The following is a 16697-nucleotide window of genomic DNA, read 5'->3' as shown; positions in this document are numbered from 1 at the left end:
TGACTTCAAAAAAACTATTTTGTTTATTTGTTTATGATAAAGATTTCTTAAGTGGTATAAGCTGTTAAAAAAATCTTGTAAAAAAGAAAAAAGGAGGTTGTATTTTGCTTCATCCTTCACCTATTTCACAGCAGTGATTAACTAAGCAGAATGCACAAGGAAAGTACAATGCAATATCTGACTGCCTTCTCCTTCAAAAAACTAGCACAGTCGTACAAAATAAGAATCCCTAAAAAACAGGTCAGTCTGTGCTCTGTGAGTAGAAAGCTGCTCATATATTAAATACTACACTGAAGAGGAAGGGGTGTTCATTTTGTCAGTGACCAGATCAAAGTGCCATATCCGTGTGTTTTAAAAATATAACCCCCAAAGAAGCAATAGAAAAAATGAAGTTAGTCACATGTTCACCGAATTAAATAAAATGTTCGAAGAGTGATATGCCAGATTGTCAGCATTGGTCCAAGCTGGGGTGAAAGGAGCATTGGTTGGACAAAGACATCCAAAAAGGTAACTGCAGTTATCTAGTTGTCTTCCCCCACCAGAAATGGAGGCCTCAAGGTGATGAAAACCCTTAAGAAGGTACCCATAAAAATTCCAAAATAACAGACTTTATGTACCTCTGGCTTGGCATATTTTTTTTTTCTTTGCTATTGGGAGGCTTCTTTAAAGCCATTTTCCTTAGCAGCTGCCACAGCTCCTGGAAGAAAATGGAAATAAGACTGCGAGATGTAACTAGGTGGCAAACAAGAGGGTTGAAATTTAGTCCGGGAATGGTAGAGTCAGAAGGTTTCACCTGACAGTGTGGGAGGGCAAAATGTATCCACAAAGCACTGTACTCCTGAAGAGATAACCACGATCTCAGCACCCCTCACCATTTATCTGTCACAGCCGTAAGCCATAGTAAGCTGTAACTGTGTTCAGTCTTCTTTGCTGCACATCCCCTTTTTTCCCCTCTAATCTAAGGCATAACCTTAAAAGCACCTCCTACATCCTCGTTCCACTTTTCTCTCCCGTGCTACCCATCTAGACATGACTGCTTTCTCACTTCTCACCATGCACATGGAGTTCAGTACCTAAGAGCCAATATGCTTTATGGGTAGAGATAAAAAATAGATTTAATCATGTCCGTTAACTTCTCTAGAAACACACACTGACATACTCTATTAACTGTTCCTCTTCAGACATTTTTTATTTACAGTGTCCAATTCCTGATTCTAAGGCATTTAATTACTCTCACTTTGTTATAAGATCCTACTAAATCTCTTGACTTATGCAATGCACCATAAATAAGACCTTTTTTCCACATTGCCTGGTTACTTTACGATTGCGCAGGTTTGTTGAAGACATCTGCATAAATTTTTATGGGACTTAATAGTCCACTTCACATCTTTCTTGTGTACTGTTTTTCCCATGAATCAGAACTGGCAATCACTGTCCTGAGTACCACACAATGTGATTACCCAGAGTATTAGTTTCCATGTGTATTAGTCTGTCTTTTTTTTGCACAGTCCTAACGTTGTAAGTGTTCATACATGAGTTATTGGGATTATTTGCAAAATAGGATTAAGATGCGAGGCAAGATTTATTTGGAAAATTACTCATCAGCCTACCAAGGAGGACGGTCAGGAACTTCATTAAAACAGATTAATGTAGAACAACAGTTATCTAATCAGACTAGAAGCCTAGAGGACCTTCTTGCTCATTGCAGAAATACCCCGCGAACATGCATTATTTGTGAGAGCAACAAAAGCTACTTTAGAAACACTGCAGTCGCAGCCTGGAACATGACAGGAGATATATTCTCTTTAGCCACTCCAGCCATTGATAAATTAGTTCTTGCCTGAAATTGGCATTCTGTCAGTAAGCTGAAGGGGACTGCAGCAAGTGCTACAATTAGTGCTCCCCACGGAGCGAAGGCAATGACAGTGTGCCTGCCTGCAAAGCTGCTGAGAATTCCTGGGCTGGTTTATTATGCAGCCTCTATGGCTTTTCCACTCCACTCCAGGCTCCAGGGAACAGCCTGGATAATAATTCTGTAACTTGAATGCTTAACCTGCTTGCTTAGTTTGCAAAGCCAAGTCTTCATAAAGGAGTGACTCATGGGGAGTCCCACTTAGAGACAGGCCGAGAAGCGTATGTTGAGCGTATGGGCAGAATTAGGATTGCTGTGATTTCATTTCTCCTTGTCTGCTTTCCATTAACCATTTCAGAAAGATAACTACCAGCATCTACCCCCCATTCCCTGAAGGTAGCCAATTTTAAACAAAACAAAAAAAAAAAAAAAAAAAATAGCGCAAGAGATCTGACAAGAGATTTGCATGTGTGTGCACACGTGTGTTTTGACCACAGGTCAACCCAGAAATACAGGCATCAAACTTATAAAAATGTAGGCATGACTTAAACAGCTCTGCTACATTTATGTGGTGCTTCAGTCCAACAAGTGACAAATTCTAATGGGTGGTTGCAGCTTCCAGTACAGTATCGCTCCTTTGTCCTTGGTGAGTGATACAGACCACAGACTAAAATTCATTCCACAGATTTATTACTACAAGTCTTTCTTCCTTGAACTCCACTCTGCCTGTCTCTGCTTTTTCTAACCATTGAAATGGTGTTGTATTTTGAAATACTAAATGTCACTAGGAAAGAGGTAAAGGCAGGCAAAGAAAAGCCATAATCCACATAAAAGTGTCATTTTATTAGCTTTGTAATTAAAAAGAAAAAATCATAACACAAAAAGCAGGCATTGACTGAGATTTAGAATGTGTGATTGAGACGTGACCTACCTGAAGGGAATAGAAAGTCAGGTCTTTACCCAAGCGTTTGAGATGACTGGAGAAAGATTTAAGCGCACATTGTGCCACAGCAAAAGAGGATTAATAAAAGGCCAAGAGTCTTGGAAGATGTCTAAGAAATGTCTAATTACTGTCATCGGGTGAATAAGCTGAGATTTGAGAGGAGGTGACTTTTCCCAACTACTTTTTAGCTGGGTCGGAATGACCAAATGGTTCTTCTCTTTCACAGCTCCAGCTAGTGTCCCTTTTTGGTCAGCCTCACCTACGAACAGATCTCTGCACCTCTCACTCGTCACATTTAGCCAAATTTGTGCCAAAGAATACGCACAAGAAACACAGATGTAACTTCCAATGCACGTGGTCTGTAGGAAGTACACTGAGGTCCACATAGGCTCCTTCCTGGTTTTAGAGGTAATACTTGGAAATAGCATACTGGCACTATACTAAAATATTTCTTGGATTCTCCTGCCTTAAAAATAGAGCAGTTACATTTTATTATGAAGTCTTTATTTAAATTTAAGCCCACAGAAATAGAGGAACTAAGCTTTGGGACTAATTTGGAACTAATGGCTGGGCTGAACATTCACACATTTTTTGCATCCCAAGGCAGCACCGAAGGAGCACAAGTCAATTAAACTCCTCCTCCTCTTCCACTTTCACAGTGGAAAACCCAAAGGCCATCTTTCTACATTTTTTGAAAAATTTCGGTATGCTCAGAACACACTCAAAATGAGTGCTGACCTCTTTCTGAAGGCCACAGGCTTCGTGAGTGGTGCATTTTAGGTTCAAACCCTTCCTATCTGCACATACAACATTTATAACCATTTTTAAGGCAATTTTGTCACTCAGGAAAACTGTCCTCTTCATATATAATAACTTCCTTTCACAAAAGCCACTAAAATAGCCACCTCAGAGTGTGCACGTATCCAGAACACACCCATGGGACCACCACCATCCCAAAACCATGTTCCCTTGTGCCACTTAAATGACATCTTACTCCATCATGGCTGAGGTACAGCCCTAGTCCTTGACTGTCCTTTCCACATGCTGAGTGACAGCCCATAAAGGCAGGTCATAGAGGAGACAGAGCCAAAGTCTTCTCAGACATGCACAGCAGAAGGATGAGTGAAACAGCCCAAATTGCAACCTGGGGAATTACAAATAGATATAAGGATTATTTCTTTTTCGTCATGAAGGTAGTAAAAAGCTGGAACAGGGACATGAAGAGGTGGAGAAATATTTTGGGGATACTCAAAGCTTGACTGGACAAGTCCCTGAGCAACCTGATCTTATCTAGAGAACCCCAGAGATCCCTTCCAGCCTCAGTTATTCTGTGATTCTATAAAAACCGTCACCACTGGAAACATGAATTAGGTACTGGTGGAGGAGAATAAACTGGTCCCATCTCTCAGCGGGTGAGGGTGCTTTGGGAATTAGACTTCTGCGAAACACAGCCCATGGGTTAGCTGTGAGCATATTTAACATATGAAACTGCATTTAAGTGATTTTCTATCTGCGTTTTGCATGAAATCCTGGTGTGCTTGCAGAGGAAGCAGGAGATCCCAATGGGAGTATTTACACTCCGCAAATGCTCCCATTAGGAGGAAGCTCACCAAGATAAAGCCCCACTCTCTCTTCCTGCCCCTCACCTATCCCACTTTTCAAATCCTTTTACGAAATGAGAAATGGTAAAACCTTGCAATACACTCCTGCTCCTCAGTAGGGTGTTGTTCTGAAGGGAGGAAAAAAATTGGATATTCATGACAGACTTGATTTCTGCAGTCTATCAGATGTTATTTTAATCACTAAGGAGAAGGTGGTTTCCTTAACAACAGTGCCTTTCTTTTACCTTGTCCGTATGATGGTTGCAGAGATCTCTCCATCTTGTTCTGGCTAACAATCCTGATTTTTTCAGGAGATATTTTCCTCTCTCTTTTTGGCATTATTAGGCTACATTATTTAATGTACTGTTTAATATGGTAGCACACAGAAGTGCAAAAATTGGAGCAGGACTGTGTGTGCTAGGCGATACAGAGAGATACTCAAAACAAAGAGATATTCCCAGCCAAAAAGGAATTAAAATCTGAGCAGTAAGATCACAATGTAGGCAAATGAAGCATGCAAAAAAATTAATATTATTTTGGTCAACATCATAAACCAAGGTTTCATCTAATCATTTGCCTCATGGTCATGCAATTTTGAGGATATTATGGCAAAGGCAAGGTCTAGGGAGAATATGTCCTTGTCCAAACCCCATCTCTGCCTGTTGGGTTTCCCAACTCCTCACATCACCTCGTTGAATCTATTCAGTGCCTGATATCCAAAATACCCCTGCTGCTTGTTTCACTCTGCGTCTAGTTCGTAGCCCTAACCTCTGCACCCAAAGCTTAGGCTTCTCTCTCTGTAAAACCCCACTCTGCTAAAACTTGGGGTTTGTCTAGGTGATGTGTCGTGCAAGGTACTCCAGTAGACGCAGGGAGGACCCTGCCCATTGTAGTGATGAGACTGGGGCGTCCTCAACGTTACTGGTCACCTCTACATTACTGGTCACCGACTGTCAAGAACGACAAATGTTTGCCACTGCAGAGGTGATCAACCAATTACAAAATCTGCTGGGTGGTAGGATGCTCAGGATACTTGCTTTGTGTTAATTAGCCCACCATTCACAGCTAGTTAGATCAGATATCATTTACCTGGTTAAACCAACTTGGTTAAGCATGCTTGAAAGTCTTCCCTGGAACCAGACCACTCATAGAAAATCCATCTATCCTGAAGTTTTTTGGATGTTGGGTCTCACAAAATGAAAGGGAAATGCATTTTTTAATAAATATATCCAGAAGGCATGGGGGACAGAAGGGAATTGAGCTATTTAAAGTAAAGAAAAATGCTGAGACAAGAACTAATGGTGTTTGAACAGCCCAGAAGTAGTTCTAGGCTGGAAATTAGAAAATGCTTTAGCTGACTTCCTGTGGGAGTATCAGTGTGTGTAGGAAGTTGAAGTGCTTGTAGTTAGAAGATGAGGTTTGATAAGTTTTCTGGATGAGATTATACAACCCTGTTGTCCAAAAGTTAAGGGGACAGGGTGAGGGGCAGCACTAGGTTTCTGTGCTAGGTTAGGTCTGCTGTGTTCCCTGTGTATCTGTTGGGTATGATGTGTGATTTAGTGCATAATCCCCCTTTGCACAGAGTGCTTTCCTCTATGACAGTGCAGCACACTTAATAAATATATAACAGCAATAATTTCTGAGATTCCCATTTCATTTTACAGTTATTTATTGGCTTTTCCCATAAGAGACTGGCTTGCTGGAGCTGGGAGATAAGCTTATTAGAAACCATAGCACAATACTTTGAGCACATGATTTATGTGTTTTCAGGCCACTACTGGGTAATCAGCTTATTCTGGATTCCATCCAGCCAACTTTGCTTGTAGTTTAATCAGACCAGCTGTGATCCACCTGGACCATAGGTTTCTAAAAACTTGTCTCAGCACATCAGGCCAGATTCTCAGAGGTTTAAATTAACTTCCAGCCACTGGTGACAATGGAGTATTCCTGATTTACACCAGCTAAGCAATCTGTCCATACTCCACAAGTACAGCACAACAAGCACCATTAATAAAAAATGGGCAGGTAGTAATTTATTTTAATGAATGGTGTTGATGTATGGTGTAATTGTTTGAATTCATCAAAAACAATATTTAGAACTTAATGCAGAAATGATGTATAAGGTATTGTTAATAAAATCACTACCATTCAATTTAGTCCCTAAATCAGCAAAACACTTAAACATGGACTTTGTGCAATGGAATGCATGTATGCACTGAAGTACTTTGCTGAACCCTGATTTTCAAATTATACTTGCTTAGATAGCTGCAAAGAAGCTAACCTCCTTCGACTTCTGACGGAAGGATTCCTGCAAGGGCATCTGCTCATCATCTTACTATCATTTCAGGGAACGAAAAGGAGATGTAGACAGGAGTTATTTATAGCCAGGGCAACTTTATTGTTTCACTTTTTTGCCACACTTCTTGTTCTCCGTGGACAGCAACTTAGACGTCTTCTCATTTTGTGGTGTCCAACCACCAAGCCCAGCTCAGATCCCATAGCAGGTGATGATAAGGAGTCTATGGTAGGGTCCCCTATGGCTGCTATGGAGACAGCAGGGTCCCTTCGAGCTTATTGGCGAGGATTTTGATGTATGCCTGCATTTCTGGAGCATGGAGGCAAAAAATACAGTCAGGCAGTGTTTCTTAAATAGTTGCAGAGAAAGTAGTTGGGTTCAAAACTCTGAAATGGGACATCATCTTCTCATCAGCTCAAAGACAAGCACTAATGGAGGATGTTCCTCACTGTGATCAACCCAACACCAGAAATCTGCATTATAGAGAAACCCTTTGTCAAGAATCTGACTTTTCTTTGGGAAATGGTGAGTCCCTGGCAAGGGGGCTGTATATTATCGAGATACGTGGACTTGGGACAAGTGCCAAAAGAATTACAAACAAGGTAACAAAAGGTATCATATCCTAATCTGTTAATCTGACGCTTTTCTTGCTGGCTTGTTCCCACAGTGTGTGTAGTTGGAGTTTTTCCCCTTATAAATGCCAGTATCATTCTGTGTGGCACCAGTAAGATCAGAGGGCCTGAGAGCAGTGAGGTTCTGCAACAACCTGCCCACAGAGGTAATTAGCACATAAGGGCTAATTACATTCAAATGCGGAGTGCAATCAGCACATAACACAATTTCTGTGCTGTAGTTTTGTGAAGTAGCAAAGTATTGAGCTGGTGATCAGGATGAATGTTAGCACCTTATGTCCTGGCAAGCTTCAGGTGCACCAGTGTCTGCCCAGCCACCGCCACCGCAGCAGCTCATTCATCCTCAGCGATACCCCGTGCTCACGGAGCAGAGGCAGAGCTGCGGGGCTGTGATGTGTCTGTAATGACAAATCGCCCACTGACATCACTGGGAGCAGAATCAAACTGTTAAACCCTGGCTGAGGGAAACATCCCAGTTTTGGAAAGCACACAAGCATTATCATCAACAGTGGGGAGTTTTCCATCATTTCATATCGGTAAACCAAACCAGGCTACGTTTCTGGAAAATGTGGTAAAAGATATGTATTGGGCTTCATTTATGCAAGACAACTGAGAGAAACCATCTGGTTTGTTACAAACCTGATCTATCAGCCTCTTCTGGCTGCAGACATTTTCGTTCACAGTATTTAAGTTCAACTGAAAGAAGTGCATATCACTAATGCTCATGTTTTTCACTAAAAGGACTTGCTGGTGACTAGCCAGTGCTGCTCTCAAACCATGGGAGCTGGTGAGATGCCATCTTCTCCCCTCCTGTTGCTCAGTTGGAGAAGACCCAAGAAGCTGCTCCTTCTGCCGTGCAGCACTCTGCCCCTTTCTCCGTGGATGAAGAGGGAGTGCACGGACAGCCTGTTAGCCCCTCGCATGTCTGCCTGTCGAAGGCCGTCTGCTTAATCTGACATGGCTTTACCAAAACTTCCCAGAGGAGATAACTGTACTTCTGTGACCTGCCCCAGTGGTGGTGTCCAACACTCTGCCCAGGAGATTTCGCCATCTGCAACAGTTGTGCTGAGACCACCGGTGCAACGTTAACCCAAGTGAAAACTAGGTCTGTAACCCCATTTCTTATTAAAACAGTCCCCTAGATCCTGGCAGACTTTACATCAGTACCCTTACTCAAGAGCTGGGGTGAGCCCAGCAGTTCTCTTCCAGCGAGCTCGCTTCTCCCTCCCACCACGGTGCAGGATCAGCGCTGCTCCTCAGCACCCAGAGGATCCAGCCACAAGCAGCCCGGTCCTGAGGACCTCACTACCTACAGCGCAGCTGGCCTTTGGGCTGGGCTCTGTTTTTTTAACCTTCTCTTTATATCCATCATATTTGCACGGGTTAGCTGGTCCGCTCTGATTTCACAGAGTCTGGTTCCTCTGATGCCCCACAGGGTTTCTCACTGGGCTCATCTTTATTCAGCCTCCGCAAGATTCCTTTGACTGAGATGATCTGAAGATACGGATAAGAGATCAGTTTTTATGCAGATTACATGCAGATTTATGTGAAGTTTATTCCTAATTATTCTTTCTCTTCTTCTGTTTTATCAGTTTGTCTTGAGGACATGGAAGCGTAGATGTCTTTTTTTTTTTCCTGGTCTATATTTAATACTCCTAAACCTCGAATCTTAATTATTGGTTTCAGGCATTGGCTTAAATATGCTGCTTCTTTTTCAAAATCTGATGAAGACAGTAACAGTTACCATGGCTGGCTGGGGCAGCGTGCAGTTCATCCCTTTTCAGCACAACACTTGTGACAGTCGCAAATCACATTAATGGAGATTCCATCATTGCAACTACATCAGCCGCAGACCTGAAAATTCAGGTTTATTTAGCTCTTGCTTTAGGTACTTTTACTTTTTCAACAAGGAGATACCAAATTAATAGAAACATGGAAGTCTAATTTTCTATTCATTTTCAGAAAAAAACCCAGATGTTAGCCAGTGCTTTAATAGTTCTCCAGACAGTTTTTAGGCAACCTGAATTTGTTGGTATTTCAGCCCTTTCCAATAACAACTTGACATCAGAACAAAACATGAGTACCATTCCTTCTAACAGCAGCAAATTCCAGCAATGACATCCAGTTTTGATCCTGGTGCACAAATCACCCGTAGGTGTTATAAACTAATGCAACAAGTTATATGCCTCATTCAAAAAGAGCAGCTGAGCAATACCTCAAGGTTTCTGACACATGTTATTCTTAAGTGTTTCTTTCTCTGGTAGCTCATGATGAAAAATGGATTAATGTTTCTGTTCATGTGCAGCACCATGCTGCAACACATTACAGCTAAAGAATTTATTTTGCAATTCCAGATGCTGAAATAACCACTAGCCTGAAATTTAGCGTCTGCTCAGTCATGGTCACAACTCAGTACAGAACAGTCCTGAGTCACTCCCATATTTTTTTAAAAATAGCAATCTGCAGATGAGATGTCCAACAGGTCGTTTTGGTACCTCGCTAGCCAGTCATAGGAGTAGGTTTTTTTAACAAGTAAATATTTCTCTAAGTTGCTGCTCACTGGGCCTCTCTGTAAAACAGCAACACCTAGGACCTTTGAAAATATTCATAAATTAACAAGATGCCACGAGTATTAAAAGCAGCTCATTATCTAGTTTCAAGAATATGACTCACTTTGCCAGGGAACTCTATTATTAAAGTGAGGGGGTTTTGCTTTAAAAAGAACCATACGAGAATTATATAGCAGTCATTCAAATGCTTCCTTTTCCTTTATAAAATCTGCAAGCCTTATATTAACCATCTTTTCACTTTGCCGTCCAGTGGCTGTAACACTTATAACCAAGAAGGGGTAAATAACATGTTGTATGTAAGAAGGGCTTTGCTGCGAATACATGAAAAAGGTATATATAAACTGAACGTCATGGCAAGTAGTCATTCTTCTGCAACATTTAAGGCCTACATTTAATTTCTCCAAGAGAGATGCTACACCCCTTCTGTATGACTGATTTAGTCAACTAGCAAATGAACAGGGGAAATAATATCATTAAACATTATTTCTTCCCCATGACTAACATGTTATTATAAGCCAGGGAAGATCGGGCAGATGGATGGAGATTCACAAAGCCGCATTAGTCATTTGCCATTTTCAATCTCTGTGTATCCCCAGATCATTGAGAATAAATATGCAGGGAGAAAAACTCAGGTAGAGTAAATCAGCATCTTTCCCTGGGCTTAATCGAGCTCTGCTGATTTACTAGCACACAACATTCGACATTCTGAGACACTGTTTCCTGTAAAAAAAATATTTCTACAAGAGCTGAGAAATCAAATGCCATCAGTGTGAAATGTAATTGAATTTGATAGTATTACTAGGAATGGAAACGGCACGAAGTTTATTCAGACACACCTTGCTGGTTTTCAGCCCATGTTCATGTCTCGAGAAAAGTCTGAAAGCAACCTGAAAGCGAACGGTGCGTGTTGCAGGACGGCTCAGACCTGCGTCGCCTTTTTTAGATGGATAAATACGAGTCATGGGATTTTTCCCACAGGGTCATTTATGCAGCTGGAGGTCAGCCAGGAGCAGCTCTGAACAACTTACTCCACTGAAATGACACTGGGTGACATTTTGAGCCCTCTGCTCCTCTTGCGAAGTGGTTTACTCATTCAAGAGTCTCATTAAAATCAGCAGCACTAAGCGCGAGGTCAGGTGCTTTTCAGCAGGATGATGATAAGAACCTGAGTTATGGGATACTGGAGTTACCCACAGATAAAAAATGGGTGTAGCATTTTTCCAGCAGATAATATGGGTTTTCTTGAAATGGAAGTGTTTCATAGGAGCCAAGTTCAGTGACTTTCTCTGGGGAAAAGGGATCAAAACAGTTTAGATTAAAATATTTCATTTGTACTGACTCCTCTTATGGTTTTTGGCATTTATTAAAGGTTGCAGTTAATTTTGGCAAACTGCATTTTATATTCCTGTTGCATCTGATGTTTTGTGTTGTACTGGGGAAAGCGATCCAGAAGTTGTATAGATTTTTGCCTTCTTAATATTGAATATTAGATGAATATTTTCCCCAGCTTTAATTGCTTTGGATTGTTTGTTTGTTGGACAAGATTAGGACATTTCCACTTTTCCTTCTGATTTGTGAAAGGCAATTTTTTTAAGCATTAAAATTCTTGTGGGGCAGTTTTCTGATGGATGCTATTCTTAACATGAGTGCGTGAAGACCTTCTTGCAACATAAATTCTATTTTTGCTTGTTTGCCCAGTGAGCTCACTTTGAGCACCTTTCCTATCATCCAGCCAGGACTGACTCTACTGTTTTCTTGGAGACAATAGATTTGGAAAGCAAATTCTGAACTCAAAAATATCAGTTCCCCTGGAAACCTAACTTTCAAATTTACATTTATCCAGTGAAAGAACAGAATCATACCACGTGATCTTAAGTCTGTGTCCAACGACACAGCTTGCAATTTGAACATCAAAAACTCAAAGTGTTTGCATATATCATGCTGACCAAGATCTAATTTACAGAATTTTTGGTGAATAAGGCAGGGCGCCATACAAATTATGTATTTTCCGGTTTTAACATGACTCCTGTTGTCACTGTAGTATTCTTATGCATTTGAACCTCAACTTCACATTTCCCATTTCACCATTGTTTCGCTAATCTTTATCTAATCTCCTGTTCATGAATGGGAAATGATCATAAGGCAATATCATATCACCACCATCATAACTTCATTTTGTTAAAGTACTTCTGCAGGAAGTTTATAATTTATTAAAAACCTTTATCTATTCTTTAATCATCTCTTCATTGTAATTGATCCTCTAGAGCTCACAGAAAATCTTCCAAGAGCCTGTTTGAATAAGATTGCTTCGGAACAATGAAAGGCATAAAGGAGCTTATTAAAATTCCCTTTGGCCTTTTTTCCATTATATAAAGCTTCAGGGTGGGCTTGTCCATTAGAGGAATAATGTTGGGTCACACAGCTCGGCGCAGGGAGTTGTGCGAGAGGAGAAGGCTGAGGACGTCACTGCAACAGGGTCAGGCACACAAGAGGAATGGCGCTGATAACCCCTCCACCAAGCAGGGGAACAAGGAGGCATGAAGAGGTGAGGTCTGGAAGCTCACATGGGCTGAGGCCGGAAAGCGTTTTGGGAGCTGCAAAGGCTGAGATGGAGATCTCTGCGAAATGGACCACTTGCTTGGGAACCCAGAATTTCATGGGGAGTGTGGGAGGAACGTATGCACGGAATATTGTGCCTTGCACCAGCTGTAGCACTTGCAGACGTCTGCTCACTGTAGGACCAAAAGGCAAAAGGGTGTTGGTGAACTGCAAGTACAAAAAGGGAGCTGAAAGGCTGTGATCCTGCCAGACTTGGAGAGTGCTGGATCATTAGCTGTCGGTGCACTAGAGATTCAAAGCAGATTTCCCTGAAAAGAAGCACCCAGACTTCAGATCATTACCCGGACCTTCTCAGACAACTTGGAAGGGAAAAACTCAGCTGAATAGCTCAAGTAAATTACCTTCCTTATAAGACCCTCAGTTACTCTAGCTCAGATGAGCGGTGTGAAAAATAGTATCTATTTATCATGCTGTTACCATTCTCAAAATTAGGTCTTCAAATATTAAAACAAAACTTTTAAAAATTATCACAAAGTTGATTTATCCTCAGATTCTTTTTTTTCCTGAAAAGACACACCGCAAGTTCTTATTTGACTCTCAGTTCAGAAGCTTAATTTATTTCTCATGTCCAAGCTTCTTCTCTGGAAAAGCTTTTCTTGAAACTTGTTTTTTTAAATCAAAGCTGAGTTTCACTTTCTGTCTCTTGGCTTAAGCAGCAACAACTTTCAGAGAAACAGATTTCAAGAGCCGCATGGAACAATTGAGTCAGATTTGGCAATATTTTAATCCCTTTCCCAACTTCTGTGACAGTTCCTGAATTTCTCTGTGTTTTTATACGTCTCGTTCCTGTCTTTAGAGGAATCTGAAAATGCCTGAAAATGAAGATCTGCATTTAATTAGCTTTTGCACTCATTTGAATAGGAAAAAAAAAAAGGAAAGCTCGGTGCAGATTCAGTTCTAATAAAGTGCTACACCAGGAGGGGTGTTTTTCCAACTTTATTCAAATCCTCTCCTCTATCTTCACAGTGAATACATTAGTAGCACTGCATTATCATGAATTCTCTTGACCTTGAAACAGTAAAACGCTGAGTAGGGATGGAAGAACGCAGGCAACAGAAACCTCAACTTCTGTTTAGAGAAGCGCTTCAGTGAGCAGGCTTGGACGGGGAACAACAATGTTGTCTGACCCCTGGGCAAAACTCAGCCAGCCTGGCAAAAACGTTGAGTCGGAATGAGTGGCCCCCGTACAGAAATGGGCTCTGATGTCTTGTGTAACCAGCGCACAACCTGAGGCTGCCTACGTGACTTGTAGACTGTGCTTCATCAGGGTTTTCTAAATAAGCCCCACTAAATTAGCAGGAAAATTAGCTAGGGAGTGCAGCATGTGGGCGCCTTAGATCTGAAAAGCTGAAATGCTCCTCTTTTTCCAGACCACAAATTTTCATTTTTCTGAGGTTAGCACTAATAGGAAGTGACATGAGCTCCCATAATAAGATGCTTTGTGTCATGACTTAGTTAATAATGCCCAACTAATTGGCAAGTATATGTTATGTGAAACAACAACAAGGAACCCTGCTTAGCACCAAAACCTTTGGAAATGCTGCTTCTCTGTATAATTCATACAGGCCGTCATGATCTTTTACCCAACCTGCAGGGATGGAGCCAGATGCTCACATAGACAAACTAATTGCCAACAAACCGTGTGTTGTGCAAAGCTTAGATCTTGGCTACTGAAACCCTCCAAGATGCCTTTCTCCTGCCACCCTTCTACAAAGCCATCCTGGCTTGGAACCAGCATGGTTCCAAAGTTGCTTTTATTCTCCCTAGTAGCACGAGGAAAATGCTTTCTTTTGCACAAGGTGTTCCACCATGGAAAGCTTTTTTCTCTGCGTCCTGTGCCAAAGCTGCTCTGCCTGCCCTGGGAAATGCCACCTGGCCAGGGTAGCCTCTGGGGGGTAAATGGGAAGGCTTTGGAAGAGCAGGTCACCACTTACCTCCCAAATAGCTCCTAAACTGATTTGCGCAGCCACTGTCAGACTCATCAGGACTCACAACAAGGCTTGGACTTCTTCAGCCTCTATTGTATGCCAGTGAAGGTGCTACACCCTCATCTAACTCCTGCTGGGAGGGGTCCTGCTCCTGATACCAGCTGTCCCTATTGCTACGCATGACATGGGAAGACACCAGCCAGAAGCACACAGTGGAGCTTGAGAGCCATAACCTGCAAGTCTCAGGAAGGGAAAATGATCTTTCCCAATCTTTTGGAGCTGTGAGGTGGCAAAGTTGGAAGATGGTGCTTCAGCCTCTCTGCCAGAGCTGAAGGACCTGCAAGTGTGGTGTCACTATCACTCACTCATCTCACTTTTTATCTGACATGTGAAACAACGTCATACCAGGTCAGGTGGTGGGAACAAGTCTGGCGTTGCCATTGATGTGACAGGGAAGGATGATAGCTCTGGGCTGAAGCCAGGAAATCAATCTTATCTAGTATGGCTCCAGCTTTCATGGCTAGTCCAAGACTGCAGCAGAGGGGTGCGGTGTCTCTCCTGCTCTGCAGCATGCCCTGCCAGAGCTCTCGTGAAGATGTGCAGGACATCTGTGCCTAGGCAGGGTGCAACCCAGTGCTGCAGATAGTGGGACTGACACAAGGCGCTGTTGGCAAATGCAGGAGGTAAAGGCCAACCTCCTGGGAACAAGTCAAGGGCAGCCTTTTACCTGACCCTCAGGAAATGCCAGATTGAAACCAGCTCCAATTTGGTGGCCCTGGACCGGCCCCAGGAGCTATAGGGTCAAACTGTCCCCTTCTTCCCAAAATGAAGACCTTCAGTAGCCTACGGGTTGAGCTGCCAGCAACCATGAGGATCTCTTTTAAAATCCCTGGGCACCCAAAGACAGTCAGACATGTTGTGCTGGCTTTGACAAGTTGCAGCTGTAAACTCTCTGCTAGCTGATGCACTGCTGCTGGTTTGAAAAATATAAATCAGCTGCTCAATTTCTCATCAAAATTTTAAATCAAACGTCAGGTTGAGGGCCTGGGAGAACTGGCAGAAGGAGGGAGAGCTGCATTATCTGGACACAGTAGGGCGTTAGTGAAAAAGCACTTCTGAAAAGCAAAGAACATTAGGCTGTATTTTTTGTCTTTGTGTGAAAGCTTCTAACGACAGCTTTGATGTTAAAATGAGAGGGAAAACTATTGCCAGATTTGGTGTTATTTATTACAGGTATTACTAAGGCACTTCCAGACTCACTGAACACCTTAGGCAGATTGCCTCTTCTGCAGCCTGCTCCCTGTTACTGTTATGATCTGGATGTAATTCTGCAGTTGTCTTTTATTTACATAGATGTATTGCAGTAAATTAAGGCCTTGAGCACTTTCATAACGCACACAACATGACCTTTGTAGACAAGTATCTGTCAGGAGGAAAATAGAGCTCCAGCAGTCTTCTAGGTGTTTCAGAGGCACCAGCTATGTCAAGAATATAGAAATATGGGAGAAATTTCCCTGCGTTCAGAAGAGGTTGAAAAACATGGGGCAAAATCTTCGCTTTTCAAAACCTGCTTCCTACAAAGTGCTCACCCACGCCCAGCAGAAGATACCACTCAGGGGCCTCTGTCTGACAGACCCAGAGCTCCACGGAGGAGCTGAGTCTGTAGGCAAATATACAAATCAGGACCCTATGAACTTCAAAGGAGGGTTGGGTTTCATGCCTAAATGCACTGAAGAGCAGAAGGGCTTGCAATGGGCTTGGAGCCTTTGCTCCAACCCGTTCTGCTCACCTTATTCTTTCTTCCTCCATCCCTCCACAGTCTGAGTCTGCATTCCGTGGTGCTTATGCGTTCAAACATAGGGGAGGCAATCTCGGAGAGCAAAACTTGAACATTTAAAAATATCTCCCTTTGCTGTGGTCTGGAAAAATTCCCTTGGGGAAAGAGAGTGTGAAAGAACAGATACTTGTGCAGCAATTTTAATCAGGCAAAACTGAGGCAAAGGACTGATTACAAAGTTATTTAGATGATATACTTCTGACTACAGCTTTGTAATCAAATGGCAGCTACTATTCAGCCATGTAATAACCAGATGACTGTACATCTGCCTTGCTGTGCATATTTATAAAGAACGCATGGCTAACGCTTATTTACCTTTATTAGCTACATTCTCCATAATTAGCTCAGCTACTGTGAGTAGTTTTCAGTGCCTGGGCTAGCCACAACTGTATTTGCATTAAAGTAGTCTAATCTTTCAA

This window comes from Pelecanus crispus, chromosome 6 (genome assembly GCF_030463565.1).
Source record: "Pelecanus crispus isolate bPelCri1 chromosome 6, bPelCri1.pri, whole genome shotgun sequence".
In the NCBI taxonomy this organism is placed as follows: domain Eukaryota; kingdom Metazoa; phylum Chordata; class Aves; order Pelecaniformes; family Pelecanidae; genus Pelecanus; species Pelecanus crispus.
This window is presented reverse-complemented; position numbering follows the sequence as displayed.